The following is a 16,586-nucleotide window of genomic DNA, read 5'->3' as shown; positions in this document are numbered from 1 at the left end:
TTGACCTCCTCCTTGATGCTATCAGAGTCAACTGTGACTGGCCCATTAGTTTTTTTTTTTTTTTCTTCTCTAAACCACACAAATACTTTTTCATCTCTATTACCATTGGCCAGATAAAACTTGTTCAGGGAAGGAAGTGTAAGAGGAAGTGTGATGTCAGGAAAAAAACACGGGACTGGGAATCAGAAGACTGCATTTTTTGTTATGGCTTATTAGTTTTATGACCTTGAGAAAGTCGTTCATTCACTCTGGAACTTTGGGTCTTGTGTACAAGTGAGATGGTTAGGTTGGAGAGGAACTTTCTGGGATATTTGTGGCTTTGAGGATTTAATACTCATAAGCCATTGCAGGGGCTCTAGATCTTGGATCTCTGATGTCATGGAGCCCTGTATAAGAATTTCAGAACCATCCCTACCCTGAAACTTTGCTTGTTGACAAACAACTGACTTAATCAGAATAGCATCCCTGTCCCTGAAACTTCCAGCCTACTGTGTTTTTCAGCCCTTCTTGAGGGTGCTGAATAATTTTAACGTGGGGTTGCATTTGGAATGCTACAGTGACTTTTGGTCCAAAGCTCCAGAATGACAAGACAGACCTGAGGATTAATTATAAGCCCAGCTTTGCCATTCCATATACAGGGTGTGTGCCCACCCTGTACTTGCTCATCTAGGTTATGTTTTCCACATTTTATCTGTGTCAGACATCAGGCTCCTAATTTGAGAAACGTACTGTTGGTTTTAGCTGAAGTCATTTAGCTCATTTCCTTGTTGGAGAAATGTTGTCTCACACATACAGACTTCCTCTAGAGATGGAGGGGATGGCCCTGGCAATCCTACTGTATGCCTTCTGCACATTTATATCCATTTGAAATCAGGTTGAGGAGAACACCAGGAACAGCTCAGAGGGAGTTGAGAAAGCCTAAAAAGGAGATCAACAGCCTCAGGGTGTGTGTGGTCAGAAGGTTGAGACTCAATAGCCCCCAGTACTGCTGGTTTTGCCTGAGGAGTGAGCAATATTTGTGGATAACAGCCAGTTGTGTGCACCTCTTCCTGACTAGGCATTCACTGATGTGTAGTTGGTACCTTGACATTGGCCATGGTGGAAATATTTTCAGATGGAAATCAGCAAACACTACAAATCAGGTATGTTTTTAAAAAATCTCTTTTCTTTCTCTTGTTCAATTGGATAATTTCTATTGATTCATCTTTCAGTTCAATGGCTCTTTCCTCTGTCATCTCCAATCTGCTATTGATCCCTTAGAGTGAGTTTCAAATTTTGGTTATTGTGTTTTCCATTTCTAAATTTTACATTTGGGCTGGGTGTGGTGGCTCACGCCTGTAATCCCAGCACTTTGGGAGGCCAAGGCAGGCAGATCACTTGACGTCAGGAGTTCGAGACCAGCCTGGCCAACATGGTGAAACCCCGTCTCTACTAAAAATACGAAAAAATTAGCTGGGCATGGTGGTGTGTGCCTCGGGAGGCTGAGGCAGGAGAATTTCTTGAGGCTGGGAAGTGGAGGTTGCAGTGAGCCACTGTGAGATCACATTACTGCACTCCAGTCTGGGCAACAGAGCAAGACTCTGTCTCAAAAAGAAACAAATCAATAAATAAATTTTATGTTTACTTCTCTTTTATATCTTCTATTTCTTTTAGAGATTTTCTATCTTTTCAATTATTGCCAGAATGTTTACAATTGCATACAAGAGCATTTTTTTTGTTTTTTGAGACGGAGTCTCGCTCTGTCGCCCAGACTGGAGTGCAGTGGCGCGATCTCGGCTCACTGCAAGCTCCGCCTCCCGGGTTCACGCCGTTCTCCTGCCTCAGCCTCCCGAGTAGCTGGGACTACAGGCGCCCGCCACCACGCCTGGCTATTTTTTTTGTATTTTTAGTAGAGATGGGGTTTCACCGTGTTAGCCAGGATGGTCCAGATCTCCTGACCTCGTGATCCACCCGCTTCGCCCTCCCAAAGTGCTGGGATTAGAGGCGTGAGTCACCACGCCCGGCCAAGAGCATTTTTATAATAACTATTTTAAAGTTATTGTCAGATAATTACTACATATGTGTTATTTTGACACTGGCATCTCCTGATTGTCTATTCTCATTTAAATTGAGATTTTTCTGGTTCTTCATATTCCAAGTATTTTTTTTAATTGCATCCTGGACATTTTGAATATGATGTTTTAAGACTCTGGGTCTTGTTTAAGTTCCATGAAAGACGTTGATATTTTAGCAGACAACTGACCTGGCTAGACTTGAGCTGCAATTTCCAACCCACCTCTTGTGGTTGTAGTTCAGTTCCGTTTTCAAACCTTTGCATTGCTATTTGAACCTGTCCTACACTTTTGCCACGCAGTGATTAATTTGAGACCTGAGTATTGACCCATCTTGTGGTTCAGTTCTTGAAGTTCTTGGCAGGGTCGTTAGGATCAGGGTGATTAGGATCAGATCCATACATGCACAGCTGGGGTGAGCCGAAGCATTACTTTATGGGGTCACTTTCTTGAGCTCCTCCCTCTCTGCAATCTCCCTGATACATTATGGTTCCTTGGGGCTCCTTTTTCGGTCCTTTAGCCAGGAATCAGGGGTTTTAGTTCTTCCACTCTGTTACACACTTTTGTGAGTAGAACAATAATAACAACAGAAGAGCATGGTTTGGATGTGGCATTACCCCACCTTCTTGGCGTCAGAGGTTCACCAATCAAGAAGGAAAGTTTGGGCCCATGCAGGCTCTTCTGCCACCATTGCCACTGAGTTGCCAGGGGATTAGGTCATTAGAGCATGGAGAGAGAGAGAGAGAGAGAGAGAGAGAGAGAGAGACTGAGAGAGAGAGACCTCTTTGACCATTAGGAGATCCTTCTCCTAGTCCTTAAGCCAGAAATTAGAGTTCTTCTTGGAGCTTTCTCTGTGCTGATGCCTACTTTCAGGTTTCAGGCTGTGTTGTGTTTAGGCTGGGGAATATCTTGGAGATGGAGGGGTGGGTAGATTGGGGGGTGGTAGTAAACTCACCATCGATTTGGTAATATTTGAATTCAGGTTTTCTTCCCCAAACGGCCTGCTACTATCTACTTTTCAGCATCTTCAAATAGCTGCCCCAAGAATTCTGTCCAGTAGGAAACGGAGGGTGGAAGCATGCTTACTCCATCTTGCCTGGAGCTGAGGGCCCTTTATTTCTTCCTTGGGGATCCAGTTGTGAAACACTTATCAACACGCTACAGGCTGATTGTACCAAGTGTTGGTATAAGCAAGGAGACTCCTTATGCAATCTTTCACATTACATTCAGGCAGGTCTACCATTTTCTATCTGTGCCTCTGAACAATTAGTTGCCACACCACGCTGGGCCTCAGTATCCTCATTTGTAACTTGAGAATAATAATAGCACATACCTCATTGGATTGTTGTAAGGGTTAGATGAAATAATACAGTACCTAGAACAGTGTCTGGCACATAGTACATGCTCAAATGGAAGCTATGTTATTTTTTTTTAAATAAAGAATAAACTCTTTGCATCTCAGTCTCTCTCAGAATCAGAGAGGTGTGTATTTACTGAGGAATAAAACCCAGAGATGGAGAGGCCTTATGGTCTGCAGTAGTTTAGAGCTTCAGCTTTAGAGCCAGTTGGTGAATCTCCAGCTCAGATATTTACTAGCTATATGACACTGGGCAAATCACTTTTCCTTCCTTCCTTCCTTCCTTCCTTCCTTCCTTCCTTCCTTCCTTCCTTCCTTCCTTTCTTCCTTTCTTTCTTTCTCTCTCTCTCTCTCTCTCTCTTTTTTGAGACAGGATCTCACTCTATTGCTCAGGCTGGGGTGCAGATGTGCTATTACGGCTCACTGCAGCCTTGGGCTCAGGTGATCTTCCATCTCACTCTCCCGGGTAGCTGGGACTACAGGCTCACCCCATCACACCTGGCTAATATTTTAATACTTTTTTGGTAGAGACAGGGTTTTTCCATGTTGCCCAAGCTGGTCTCTAACTCCTAGGCTCCAAGTGATCCTCCCAACTCAGCCTCCCAAAGTTCTGGAACTACAGGTGTGAGCCCTGCGCCTGGCCACCTTCAATTTTCTGTGCAAGCAGTAAAACGAGTACAATGAAAGTGCATACTTCACAAGGTTATTGAGAGGATTAAAGGAGATAATACATTAAAATGCTCAATAATTATTGGCTATTATTAATATTGGGTCAATTTAATTTAGTGATTCCTGTGAGCTAGGCCCTATAGGGCTATGGAAAGGATATCTTGTAGTTATAATGCCCATAGATGATTGTGTGTAAATACGCAAACACACACACCCAATCTTGGGGTGTTTTGGGGAACTCACTGACAGCACTACCTTCTCTCCCTGAGACACTGACCTGCCTCCTGGTCTCTGCAGCATTGCAGGGCGAGGAGCCACTGTCTTGATCTACTTTAAAACACTGGACCATGCTTATTGGACTATCGTGAAGAGAAATTAATGAGCATGCAGTTAATCTCTGCAGATTGATTGAGGGCTCTGTCACTTTCTGCTTATAGCTTGTAGTCCTCAATTCTTTTCAAGTTAATAGCTTGTGACTTTTTGGTCACTCTTTCTGCGGGCTGGGCTGACTGCTCACCCGGGTTCTCTGCGGGAGCAGCATGTGCATTGTTTCTGTTGCAAATGGTTCCTGGAGCTAGAATTAAGAGAAGTGGTTTTGCTGATACATTTTTGTGGTTTGTCTAACACCTTCTTTCTATAGCAGCACATTGCCTCTAGTTTTCCTCTTTGGGTGTCTGTGTTTTTAATTTCCTTTTTGTGGAGTCTTTTTTGATTAAAAATTTCTCTATGCTCAAAAGATGTTGAAATTCCATTTTAGCATTTTGATAAGGGGTGGCTATAATATTTGATATTCAAAGCAGCAGCAGCAGCAGCAGCAGCAAAGCTCTTCATGTGATACGATACTGTTTGACATGCCCCAGCTTCTGTTGCCTTTTAAAAGACAGCATGGTGTGGTAAACAGAGCTCTTCACTGGCAGTCAGAAAAACTGATGTCAAGTTCAGTGTCTGCTCCTTCCTTCCCTGGATTCACAGGGCAAGTCACATCACTGCTCTGCTGCTCAGTTTCTGTTATTTGAATACATTGAGGCTAGGGGCCACAGCAGCAGAGATGAGCTACGGCCACAAGTGGAGCAGATGCATACCAGCAACTGCAGAGGAAAATCTCAGTGACTGGCAAGAGCACATGATGCCGCCTGGGCCCCTGCTGGGGAAACCTGGGATTTAAGGAGCTGGTTTCTGGCCAATCCCCCTTTGCTTTTCCTCCCCCAGGTTGGTGAAAGTGTTGGAAACATGAGTTCACTGTGAAACACGGAGGCTTGAGCCAGATCATTACGGAAGCCTCTTAGCTCCAAAATTTGGGGATTACCATAGGAGGGACTGGACTAAGGCAGGTGCAGGAATATTGCTGAAGCTGCTGCTGTTATCTTGGGGGCCCCAGGCAGGAGGAACAAAAATCAACTTATTTAATCTTGCAGTTTTCGTTTCCTCATTTCTGAAATGGGGATAGTAATACCTCCTCGGCTTAGTGCTCAGTGCAGCTGTGAGGAGCAAATGTGAGAGCGGCTGCGAATGTGGTCCTGGTAGCACTCCCAAGCAGAAACATAAGCCATGTCAAGGTCCCATCTGGGAAAATCTGCTCCTTTCCTGGTCTTCCCCCTCTGGGCATCAGAACTTTAACTGCATTTGCCAGGTGGAGTCCATACAGTTCAGCTAACAGTACTTTAACACAACAAAAAGACTTAGGTAAAAATGACTCAATGCAGGCAACATAACTCCTAGGCTGCAAGCGATCCTCCCAACTCACAACATAACATAATTATCTATAACAAACCACAGATCCTATATTGGCAGGTTTTAATTTTTTTTTTTTTTGACACAAGATCTCGCTCTGTTGCCCAGGCTGGAGTGCAGTGGTGCAAGCTCAGTTCACGGCAACCTCCGCCTCTCAGGCTCAAGTGATCCTCCCACCTCAGCCTCCCAAGTAGCTGGGACTATAGGCATGTGCCACCATGCTTGGCTAAATTTTTTTTTTAAATTTTTGTAGAGACTAGGTTTCACTATATTACCCAGGCTGTTTTGAGCTCCTGGGCTCAAGTGATACTCCCATTTCGGCTTTCCAAAGTGTTGGGATTACAGGCATGAGCCACTGTGCCCCGCCAGGTTCTAATGTTATTTTCAATTTCCTCTTCAGTAAGGAATTGGGGAAGACCCCTATCTTTTGTGATTAGGAAATTGTTGCTGTTCTGGTGTATTCTGGATTTCTATCTTTTCCTCTTTGTCTAAGTCCTACATATTCTCTTCTGTGTGTTCCATGCTGTTTTTGTCTCATGCTAAGCTGCACTGAGATGGGTCTTTTTTTGGTGTAAAGACACTCATTAATTAATACAGGAAATTCACAGTCATTCAGCAAACATTTATTGTGTCGGCCATGTGCCACGCACTATGCTGGAGAGTGGGAATACAGAGATTTTTTAAAAAGTTCTCATCTTTTAGGTCTTTACAGTTTAGCAGAAGAGCCAGACAATTATAGCAGTGAGATAAGTGCTCTGATCATTTCATAGAGGGCCATAGGAGAGTACAGCATAGTTGGGTATATTGATGGGGCTGGTCCCAGGGAAGCTGAATCTGAGTTGAGGTCAAAGGAGTAGTTGGAGTTTCCCTGGAGAAGGGGGCTGGGAGAAAGATTTTCTAGGCAAAGGTAGCATTATGTGCCACGGTATTGGGGCACTGAAGGGCATAGCATTTACAGGGAGCTTTAATAGCTTGGCTAAGTCAAAAGTAGGGATTAAGGAAGGTGTGGAGTGATGGGAGATGAGACTGAAGGAACAAGAAGGGGCTGGGGCATGAAGAGCCTTGGACATCCTGCTGGAAGAGAGTGGGAAACTAGTGGAGAGTTTTAAATAGGGAATCAACGTGATCAGGTTTGTGTTTTTGAGAATAAGGTATTAAAAGAGGACTCAAGATGCTCAAGCACAATGCATCAAACACAGTCAGGAAATGTGACAGAAACCCACAGTTTCTATTCAGGAGATGGCAAGATGATTGGCTATAAGGCAGTAGCAGTGGGGATGGAGATCCAAACTTGTTCCTGTTGTCTTGGTCCAAGTAGTAACTGGGGTCTTACAGCAATATTGGCTAAGTGCTGCAGTGGTCGGGGCTTATAAGAATGGAGAAAAGGCCCTGGATTTATCTTAAAAGAAGTCACTGGTTCCAGGGTGTGAAGGATGTGGATAGCAGGGAGTGATGATGGCAGTGCTTTCATATGCAGAGGCCAGGAGAGATTCAGCAAGGTACAGTATATTGAGGTCAAGTCCGTGATAGTTAATTTTTTGTGTTGTTTTTATTGTATCAAAGAGCACAAAATGGTGTTTGTGTTTTATTTGGCCTATACAACATTCCGAACATTTTGAGTCAACAATGAAAAACCAGGAGATTTTACAATTTACAAACTCACATTTCTGGTTTCTCTTGAAAAATCCAGACGCTCTGGCAGCACTAGGACTGCATTAGTTCACGTGGGTCAGCTGGAGCAGAGTAGCTACTGCACCCTTTAGATGGACTGTTTGCTCTCTAATCAACCACACACCCACCCCTCACACCATGTATGCAGACGCACTCACACTCTGCCTGCCTAGTCAGGGTGGGCTTTGAGTTTGTAATCCCCAGGTTATCTCAGGCCTAGCTTTTTTTTTTTTTTTTTTTTTTTTTTTTGAGGCAGAGTCTCACTCTGTTGCCCAGGCTGGAGTGCAGTGGCGCGATCTTGGCTCACTGCAAGCTCCGCCTCCTGGGTTCATGCCATTCTCCTGCCTCAGCCTCCCGAGTAGCTGGGACTATAGGTGCCCGCTACCACACCCGGCTAATTTTTTTGTGTTTTTAGTAGAGACAGGGTTTCACCGTGTTAGCCAGGATGGTCTCCATCTCCTGACCTCGGGATCCACCCATCTTGGCCTCCCAAAGTGCTGGGATTATAGGCCTGAGCCACCACCCCTGGCCTCTCAGGCCTAGCTTTAAGGGTGACTTGCAGCAGCCAGATTGCTCATACAGGATGGTCTTTATCATTCCAGTGAGAAGACTAAGCCATCAGCTGAGAATAAAGGAAATGGAGGACAGATTGGATTACAGAAGTCATGACTGCACTTGTAAGTGTTGTCTTGATAACAAACATAGTAGGCTTAAAAAATCTTTAAGTATGGAACTTTCTCAAAGTTCTTTTACAAAATATTTCTTATTGTTCTGTATTGTGATTTCTTATTGTTCTGTATTGTCTGTTTACATGAATGTCTTTCTCACTCATCTGGTGAACCTCTTATGATCAGGAACTGTGCCTTTTCCTTGGCTGTGGGTCTGATATAATATAAAGATATACATACATATATACATGTTGATATATGTATATATATATGTTGATATATATATATGTTGAAATATACATCTATATAATCAGACCCTTGAAAGGGGTTGATATCATAGAAGGATACACACACATATATATATATATACACACTCACATATATATGTTGATATCTATCTATATATGTTGATATTATATATATCTATTATATCAGACCCTTTCAACACACTCTCACACACACACATATATGTGTGTGTGTATGTGTATATATATATACACACATATATATATATGTATACACACACACACACACATATATATATGGAAAGGATAAAAGTGATGAAGGGGAGAATAAGACTGTCTCTCAGGGTTCTTGTCAGGAGACCAGATGAGACAATGTATGACCAAATGCTTAACACAAAGCCTAGAATGTAATAGACACCCAAATCGATTTTTCTTCCTGCATATGAAAGAGCTTAAAGAGCACATACTCAATAAAAGCTGGTTGCCTTTCTTTCCTCTTCCCCTTCTCTGGTGTCAACATTCCTGGGAGATTCACCTTTGACCATTTTAGCAGGGCTTTTACATGCAGTCTCTCTCACTCAGCGGGCACTCGTTTATATATTCAATCCATTGATTACAATGGTAGATTACATACCTACTATGTATACAGTCTCATACTAGATGCTGCAGGGATGCTAGAGGTAAGACCCACTTCTTCTCTCTTGTTTTTTGCCTGGTAGGGGGATTAGACACATATTCAAGGAACTCTATATATGAAAAACAAACTATTCGATGTGCCACAAAAGAGGACAGGCAAAATGCCCCTGCCATCCAGAGCAGTGTGGAACCCCATGAGGTAGGGGGAATCAGGAAAGGCTTCCTGGAGGAAGTGATACCAAAGACAGCATGGGACAGGGTAGGATTTCAGCATGAGGAGGTAGAGTCGCTGTGGAGGCAGTTTTCTGCCTACATGCAAAGTTTTCCTTGGAATTATGCCTAGTTGTCAAAGGCCTTTTAAAAATCTAAATAAAGTAGACACATTATTTCTTCTCTTGCCAACAGGTCTCTTTACCCTCTTAGACAACCCTATAGATGAATGATGCAAAAGCAAACCAAAACCTCAAAGTGCGACACTTCACTAGGTCATACCACCAGACTTACTTGAAATATCAAACTGGTATTATTTCTTTGCTTGTACCTGAACACTCATTGGCAAATATTTATTGAGTATCTATTATATGTGAGCACTGGCGCAGTTACAAGATACTGTGGCATATAAAAATGAATACAATATAGGCCATGGCCTCAAAGAGCCCAGACTCTATTGAGACAGATATGAAAATCATTTAATGTGGTAAGCAGTCTAGTGGTAAGTAAGTAGTCTAGTAGTATGGATCTGATGCAAGTGCAATGAATGTGCAGAGGAAGGCACAATTAACTATATCTGTAGAGAGGTTGAAGGAAGGTGTCACAAAGGAGGTGACATTTTTAGTGGGCCTAGAAGAATAAGAACTTCTCAAGGCAGAGAAGGCGGTAAGAGAATGAATTAATATTAATCAGAGCCAGGAACTTCAGGCTTAACCCTCAGTGAAACCTTGTGATCTAGCTATGATTATTTCCATTTTACAGATGGGGAAATTGAGGCTCAGAGAGACCAAATGAATCATCTAAAGTCACACAGCTAGTCAATGTCAGAGTTAGGCTTTGAACTCAGGCTTCCCTGTCTCCACTATATCAAGCTGCCTTCATGGGGAAGAAGCAGGGGGCAGTAAGGATATGGAAAGACATTCTAGGCAAAAGCAAACTTTGCTGGAGATGAACAGGGTTTGTGTCAGCAGGGTCTCACTTTAGCTATGACCATAACTGCCTGACTTTGGAGCGCTTTACAGATGATTATCTCCTTTTTTGGACCTGCTTTTGAAATTAGGGTTGTTCAGTGCCTGCTTATATTGACTATAACATGCAGTTCAGCAAGCATTTATTGACTGAATTGGCTGCAACAAGCGGTATTTAGGCTGTTTGACCATCTTTAAAATCATTTGTACAGTGATAGATTGGGACAATTCTCAGAAAGTTTACTTTATCACTTCAGTTAGCCAAAGTCACCGGATTGATAATGCTCTTTCCTGGTCCTTGCAGACAGAGAGACACGGCCTGAAAGTAAAAGCTGAAAGAACTTATTTTTCAAGAGGTAGCTCTCTTGATACTTATTTTTCAAGAGGTAGCTCTCTTGAAAGTACAAAATGTTATATATTTAGGAACCACTTTAAATCCTTTCCTGAACAAAAGAAAGTTTAAATACATAGATAGATAGGCATATAGGTAGATAAAGTGGTAGAAAAACATATATAGTCATGCATTGCTTAATGGTGGGGATATATTCTGAGGAATGCGTCATCAGATGATTCCTCTGTTGTACAAACCTCACAGAGTGTCCTTACACAAGCCTAGATGGAATAGCCTACTACACACCTCGGCCATATGTATAGCCTATTATTCCTAGGCTACAAACCTGTACAGCAAATTGCTGTACTGAATATTGTTGGCAAATGTAACACAATGCTAAATATTCAAAATACATGTAAACATATAAAAGGTAATGTGTGACCCTATGACGTTAGGATGGCTGTGATATCACTAGACAACAGGAATTTTTCAGTAATTTCCCATTATTATGAGACCTCCATCATATATGTAATCTGTCCTTGACTGAAATGTCCTTATGTGGGACACGACTGTGTTTATGTCTATAAACCCATGTACATTTACATATGCGTACATGAGTATTTCACTTATAAGAATTTGTACAGCGGCTTAGCTGATAAAAATGATCCCACAGCAAAGTCTACTATAGTCGCTCCCTATCCCTCTTAAAAAACAAAAACTTCTCCCCTTTCACCTTTGAGCAAAGGAAATATGCCTGGCTAAGGACTGATGAGGTTCTTAGTGAAAATAAAAATGCTGTAACCCTGCCTGTTTTGCTTATGGGAATATCAACTATTAGGAGGCACAAACCTCAGTACCGCAGTGCCATTGACCCATGCAACTGAAGAACTGTCCTGCCTGCTCTGGTTTAATGCTTTGGAGTGGTGTGCGTGGACATGTGGGTGCCCCCAAATTGCCAAGCCTTCTTGGTCCCTTTTCCAAAGCAATTTTTAACTATATTCTTTTCTTTCTGTTTGATTAGCTGTCACCCTAGGACAGATCATTATCATGGCACACCTACACTATTGTGATAGCTTCCAAATCATTTTCTCTGTTTCTAGCTGTGTTCAAATCCAACCATGCACAGCTGTTTAAAACTAAACACTATTTTGGCAAGTGACACTGGCACACACACAAAAAACTAAACTAAATACTGCTTTCTTCTTCCTGTCTTTTATTCCGTAAAAATAGACATTCTTTTTTTTCTGATTAGATAACTAACATGTTTGCAGTTAAAAATACAAAAATAAAATAGAGAAAAATATAAGGAATAAAGTGAAAAATCACCTGCAATTTCATCACCCTGAAATAACTACCATTAATATGTTGGTTGCTCTCCTCTCATTCACCTCTTGTGTGTATTTACACACACATGCAGTTTTACAACTTTTAGTTGCTTCCTTGTTACCCTAGTTAACCCAGTGTTAACAATTGGGTGTGTATATTCTTCGTCTCTTTCTTCAAGTTCATATAACTATGTTAAAAATAAGCAGATATAAAGCCAGGCATGGTGGCACATGCCTTTAGTCCCAGCTACTCAGGAAGCTGAGGTGGGAGGATTGCTTGAGCTCAGGATTTCAAGTCCAGCCTAGGCAACATAGCATGACCCTGTCTCTAAAAAAATATACATATATAGGATTTAAAAACAGTTGTTCATAAAAAAGTATCAAGTTATATACTTTACCTTGCCTCTAGCTTTTCTTTCTCAACAGTAAAATTCCTCCATGTTTACTGGTACAGATCTAATTAATTCCTTTTAATGCCTGTAATATTCCTTGGTATAGATTCACTATTAATTCATTTCTTTCTCTGTGGAAAGGCATGCCTTTTGTTACTAGTTTTCTGTCACTATAGAAACAATACTGCTGTAAATATCTTTGTGTATATATTTGTGTAACTCTGTTCATACTGGTATTTTTTTTTTTTAATTTGGGATAGATTTACAGGAGTGGAATTGCTCAGACAAAGGGTATGGATAGTTTTGATTTTTATAGATATTTCCGGATTGCTTTCCCAAAAGGGTATAACTACTCACATTAATATATAAGAGTATAGTTCTCCTTTCCTGTCCTCCCAAACAGTAGGTGTTAGCACTTAAACATTTGCCAATCAAATGAGGGAGAAATATCTCCTTATGTGTTTAAAATTTGCTTTTCTCAAACTGCTATTGTTTAATGAACATTAGGATTTGCACTTCATGTTCTTTGTTTATTTTCCTACCATGTTGTTTGTCTTATGAGTTCGAATGAGCTATTTGAGTATTTTAGATATTAATCTTTTATCTGGTGTATGTATGTTTTATTTCCCAACATATCATTTGTCTTTCAATTTGCTTATGGTATTTTTCATAGAAATGTTTAAAAAATTATATAACCAATATGTTTAGGCTTTGCTTTATAGTTTCTGGGTGTCCTATCTCAGTTAAAAGGTTGCCAAACCTACTGCATTACATATATGTTTGCCTAAATGTTCTTGCAGCCATTATTTTATTAAACTTATTCTTGTCCCACGTCTGAAATTTACTTTTAAAAGTGGAGTATAGTGGATAGTGAAACTTAATTTTAGTTTAGATGGTAGTCAATTGTGCCAGATACTTTTTGATTAAATAAACTAACCCTTTCCTACTCAATTGAATTACCATCTTTGTCATATATCAAAGTCTCATATACACTGGTCTCTATTTCTATACTTTTTTGTTCCACTGAACTATTTGTCTATTCATATGCCAATATTACATTATTCTGCAAAGTCTTCGTAATATATTTTAAACCTGGGATGGCAAATATCATTTACTATTTGTCTTTTCTATAATTTTATTAGATATTCTTAGACATTTATTTTTCTATCTAAGCATGAAGATAACGTACTGTTATAAAACAATGCAATACAAAAATGATGGAATCATAATTGGAATTGCATTAAACTTATTCATTTTGGAAGAATTACCATTTTTATTATAGTTAAACTTTCCATGAAAAAACATGGTATGTGTTTTTATTTATTCAATAAAACTAACCTCAACAGGGCTTACTTTATAGCCAATGTTATAAGCCAAGAGTAAAAACAAGAAGCCTAGCTATTGAACAAGGTGGAGGCAAGAATGGTCATTATTTAGTGACACTTTGATTTCCTTCTGTAAACTGTAAGAGAATGAACTGCCAGGTGCGGTGGCTCACGCCTGTAATCCCAGCACTTTGGGAGGCTGAGGTGGGCGGATCACGAGGTCAGGAGATCGAGACCATCCTGGCTAACACGGTAAAACCCCGTCTCTACTAAAAATACAAAAAATTAGCCGGGCCTGGTGGTGGGCGCCTGTAGTCACAGCTACTCGGGAGGCTGAGGCAGGAGAATGGCATGAACCCGGGAGGCGGAGCCTGCGGTGAGCCGAGATCGCGTCACTGCACTCCAGCCTGGGTGACAGAGCAAGACTCTGTCTCAAAAAAAAAAAAAGAAAGAAAGAAAGAAAGAGAATGAATGAACTGAAAGTCAATTAGTATTAATGAGAGATTTTTGAAACATGGTAAATAAAAAAAAAATACAGGTAGCTTTCACTCTCACTATCCAAATAGTCGCTAGACTGACATAAAAATTTATGCCCAGATTTCACTATCTGAATTGAAGACCTGCTATAATGGACCCATATGCATACATGATTTAAAATTTTACCACTATGTTTATTTTGCCAAATGTCATTTGTAACAATTATATATCTTTAACATATTTATTGTTTATTTACATTAAAGTATGTGATTGTTGCAGCTTAGAAGGAAAATTACTGCATCTGACACTGTACCGTATCTTTGCATATTGCATGCAAACATAGCCACAAATGGAGTCATTAAGGGTTAATTAATTAGGTAATTACTATTTTAAATGCTTTGCATTATATTGAAATTATTGATTGATGACTATACAGGTATCTAAGAGTGCTTTAGTGATATTTGAGGAAATTGGAATTACTAGATAGGCTGGGAATACATTTTTAAAATTTGAAACAATAAACTCGGCTGGGAGCAGTGGCTCATGCCTGTAATCTCAGCACTTTAGGAAGTTGAGGTGGGAGGATAGCTTGAGCCCAGGAGTTTGGGAACAGACTGGGCAACATAGCCACATTTGCAGCCCATCACTACCCAAGAAAAAAAAAATTGTACATGTGGCATGTGCTTATATTCCTAACTACTTGAGAGGTTGAGGCAGGAGGATTGCTTGAGCCCAGGAGGTCAAGGCTGCGGTGAGCTATGATGATGCCACGCATGCCAGCATGGGTGACAGAGTGAGACCCCATCTCTAAAAAACAAAAACAACCCCCCAATAAGCAATAGAGTATGGGCTCCTGCTTTTTGGAAATTTGTTAGCTAACATGTTTTTAGGCACTAAGTATGAGTGATGCCTGTACCCTCAAAACGGTAGCTTTCCTCTACTATACCAGCAAAAACAAGTTTGGAATATAATGGGAAAATATACATTCACAATGGCCAGTGATTTGGGGGGAGCCAGAGTAGTGCTTGACTCTGTTACCTGTGGTCGATAGTCTTTAAGATGGCTCCCAGTGATCCCAGCTTCCTGGAATTCCTGCCCTTATGTATCTTCCTACCCTTGTGTGTGGGTTCAACCTAGTGACTTGGACTTGCTTCTGTAAAACAGAGCCTTGCAAGCGTTATGGAATGTAACTTTTGAGATTAGATTGAAAAAAAAAACCTGTAACTTTCTTCTTGCCTCTCTCCCTCTTTGAGCCCTCACTCTGGAGGAAACCAGCTGCCATCTTTTGAGTAACCATATGGAGAGGTACATGTAGCAAGGAACTGATGTTTCAGGCCAATGGCCAGCAAGAATCTGAGGCCTGCCCAGCAGCCATATGAGTGAGCTTGAAAGCAGGTCCTCCCTCAATGAAGCCTTGAGGTGACTGCAACCCTGGCTGATACCTCAAGTGCAGCCTTGTGAGAGACCTGAGCCAGATGCATTCAGCTAAACCACGGCAATATTCCTGATCCACAGAAACTGTGAGATAATAAGTATTTGTTGTTTTAAGCCATGAAGTTTTGAGATAATTTGTTATGCAGCAATGGATAACTAATATACCACCAGAATGTAAGGGATATGAAGAGAGCCATCTGGAATATCTGGTTCACCACTCTCTCTAGCACTTAGTGCAGTGCCTAGTGCAAAGTAGGTTTGTGATAAGGATTTGTTGAACATATGAATGAAAAGATAGATGAAGAGGCCAAGATAATGGTCCTTTTCCCAACTCTGTTCCATTTTGTCATCGTGGCCCCAAAGCAGTTTATCTTATGTGTAGAATATCATAAAATATCCTCTGGAAAGAGTTGCAATTTACTTCTGACCCACTCCTCTAACTACAAGGCCCAAAATGGGTCCAGAGAATGAGGCAGGGGATGGACACTGTGCCACTTCTCTTCCACCAGAGACATACTTTCTCTCAATGTATCCTGGTCTACAGAGGTGTAGCTCTGCTTCCAAAGAGGGCACCTTTAACATTATAACCCTGAAAGGAGGAAACTGAATTCCCATCTTCACTTCAGAAGAAAGTCTTTGTTTAACATCTGCATAAAGGGTTCATTTGGGTGTTTTCTCCCAGAACAAAGGAAAAGTCTCCTTTAAAGGAACATTGACAACTCCACTACTTGCTAGAAAGAAACTGCTTGCCGTTTGGAAATAACATTTTGTTGTTGTTGCTTTTCTTTTCTCCCAGCTTCTATCTACTGAGGTTTCAAAAAAATATCTCAAGGGTTTGGATTTCCACATGGAACCCCTTGACATACTGCAGCCTATAGACCCCCAGGCTCAACTTCCCTGGCTCAATTTCCCCCTGAACTGTACAATTATACCATAAAAGTTTTGTTTTATTTTTCCTTTTAAATCTCTGTGAGAGGAAAGGCGATTTGACAATGTCAACTATCAAAAAAGGGATTTTTTTTTTTTTGAGACAGGGCCTTGCTGTGTCACCCAGGCTGGAATTCAGTGGCATGATGATAACTCACTGTGACCTCGA

The sequence above is a fragment of the Pongo abelii genome, chromosome X (genome assembly GCF_028885655.2).
Source record: "Pongo abelii isolate AG06213 chromosome X, NHGRI_mPonAbe1-v2.0_pri, whole genome shotgun sequence".
NCBI lineage: Eukaryota > Metazoa > Chordata > Mammalia > Primates > Hominidae > Pongo > Pongo abelii.
Note: the sequence above shows the minus strand (reverse complement) of the source record.